We start from the raw sequence: 2,779 nt of genomic DNA on the forward strand, positions 1-2,779 counted from the left end.
ATGGATAAAACCTTGCCGAAAGGTTTTCTAGCTTTTCAAAGCAGGATAACTGCTTTTATGAGTCGGTTGGGATGGGATGGATCCACCCTTCACTGTTGCTTCAGGCTTTGGGTCTCTGTTTGTTCACTCCTACTCTGTACCTGAATTTGTCCCCAAATATTCGCTGAGCACTCGCCCCTCTCCAGGCTGGGCTGGGTGGACACTGAGATACCGCGTGGTCTGCACCCCTGACACTAACATTCTGGTGGGAGACACAAAGGGAGGACATACGTTAATAATTAAGCCTGTAATTAGGGTGATTACAGACTCTGAGAGGGGTTAAAGGGCAGCAGCAAAACAGTGATGGGGGGAAGGGGTGGTGCAGAGCTCAGCTGGGGGTGGGGGAGCCTCCCTGAGGGAGGCAAGACAGCACATTAATTGGGGTTCACTGGCGAACACACAGGTGACAAATGTGCAAGGGCGATGCCAGGGAGTGACCTGGAAGTCGGGTGACCCCAGTGGGGGTGGGGCTAGATGCCATCAGGGAGGGAGGCAGGACGCAGGACACACCCTTACCCCGGGTGTGATGGGCAGGCGTTATATGACTTATCTCCTCCCACAAGGAATTCTCTGAGAACCTGGATGAGGACAGGAGTGGCAGGGTGGCTGGGGTGAGGAGGGCCCGTGGAGGGGGCTTCCTGTTGGAGGCAGCAGGAAGAGACTTGGAGGCGGGGGTGCAGGGAGGAAGGTGAGGTCCAGGAAGGCCACTGGCTTCTGGTTTGAGAAACTGGGTTAGGGTTATGGTGTGGGCGATCGTTCCTCGAGACGGGAGAGCAGAGGCTCCTAGAATTTCCTCTGGGATGGGCAAATTTGAAATGCCAAAGTGAAAGTCAGGGAGGGCTCTGGGCAGACAGTGACATGTGAATCTGGGGGAACTGACTACGGTCTTTAGAGCAAGGCTCTAAAAGGCTGAAATGACCAAGGAACATTCACTGTTTGTTTGGGGACACCAGCCTCTATTGGCTCTTTCTGTCTTTTTTCTGAGTGTCATTTTTGCACACTTTGCCACAGGGTGACATCACTTAACCTTTTTTTTGAAAAATAACTTTTAAACAAACTCTTGAAATAAACCTCAGCTTTTCCTATTCTATCTGTGAGATATTTTAAGCTTGATATGATGGAGATAGCCAAGCTGGAGATATATTATTAAAATTGTTGAAATAACAACCTCTGTGTGTTCTCACCTAAAAATTGCATGTGAACCCCACCCCTTGGGTATGACCCCGGAATGGAAACAGATCCCAGGCATAGCTTTGCCTGTTGTCAGCTGCAGCTTCTTAAACTTGAACATCAGTTTTCTCCTCCATGATATTCATAGCGCTCCCTCACAGAGCTGTGAAGCTCATTGAGAGAACCACGAGTGGTGGCTAATTTTATGTGTCAACTTCACTGGGTCAACAGGTGCCCAGATATTTGGTAAATACGATTCTGGGTGTGTCTGTGGGGTGGTTTCCAGATGAGATTAGCATTTGACTTGGTAGACGGAGTAAAGCAGATTGCCTTCCCCAGTGTGGTGGGCCTCATCTAATCAGTTGAAGGCCTGGCTGGAACAAAAAGTGGAGGAAGAGAGAATTTGTCCCTCTGTCTGCCTGCCTGCTTGAGCTGTGACATCGATCTCCTGCCTTCACCCTGGAGCTTACACCGCTGGCCCTTGGGTTCTCAGAAGAACACCACTGGCTTTCCCGTCTGCCGCATGCAGACGGCAGAATGGGGGACTTCTCAGCCTTCATAATCACATGAGCCAATCCCTCATAATAAATCGTACCTCTATCTATCTATCTATCTATCATCTATCTATCATCTATCTGTCTATCTATCTATCATCTATCTATCTATCTATGTATCTATCTATCTATCTTTCTAGCTAGCTAGCTAGCTATTTATCTATCTATCTACCTATCTATCTATCTACCTGTCTCCTGTGGGTTCTGTTTCTCTGGAGAATCCTGAAAAATACATGATGTAAAGGGTCTGGTATAGGGTCTGCCACACAGATGATCATAATCTTTGTCTCCTGCATTCTCTATCAATGCACAGCTTCTCCTCTGTAGGATGCAGAGGAGCCAGGGCCTCTGTTTAACTGGCCTTTATGTAAAACCAACAGGTGAGAGCATTTGAGAAACACTACTTGATAATAACATACAATTATAGTATCAATAAACTTGGAGCTGGATATTCCTTAAGATATGACTTCAAGCATTTTAGAATAGGTACACAGTTTGCCAAATCTTCTGCAGAAAATTGTGTCAAGGCTGCCCAGGTAGAAGATGGTGCTCTTAGGAACCAACCAGAACTTTACCTGGGAGCTTGTTGTAAATGCAGATTCTCAGGCCTTGCACTGAACTCTGCCATCCATGACCCCAGCTGCCAGCCACACTTGGCTCATGCCACACAAGGGAAAAATAATACTTGGGGCATGTTAGGGTAAATAAAATATCCTGTTAATATGAATTTCATCTTCTTCTTTTGACTTAAAAAAATATTGTCACCAGGAAAATTTACATTACACATGTGACTCACATGGTATTTCTACTGGACAGCACTACACGCATACCTCCTGGCTCAGAACCTTCATTTTAGCAAGCTCCCTGTGCGATCTGCAGCCATGAAAGTTTGAGAAGCACTGCTCTGGGCCAGGGGTTGGCAAACTACAGCTTGTGGGCCAAATCCTGCCCACTGCTGGTTTTTTGAATAAAGTTTTATTAGGACACGGCCAGACCCATTTGTTACACATTGTCTA

The sequence above is a fragment of the Tursiops truncatus genome, chromosome 6 (genome assembly GCF_011762595.2).
Source record: "Tursiops truncatus isolate mTurTru1 chromosome 6, mTurTru1.mat.Y, whole genome shotgun sequence".
In the NCBI taxonomy this organism is placed as follows: Eukaryota; Metazoa; Chordata; class Mammalia; order Artiodactyla; family Delphinidae; genus Tursiops; species Tursiops truncatus.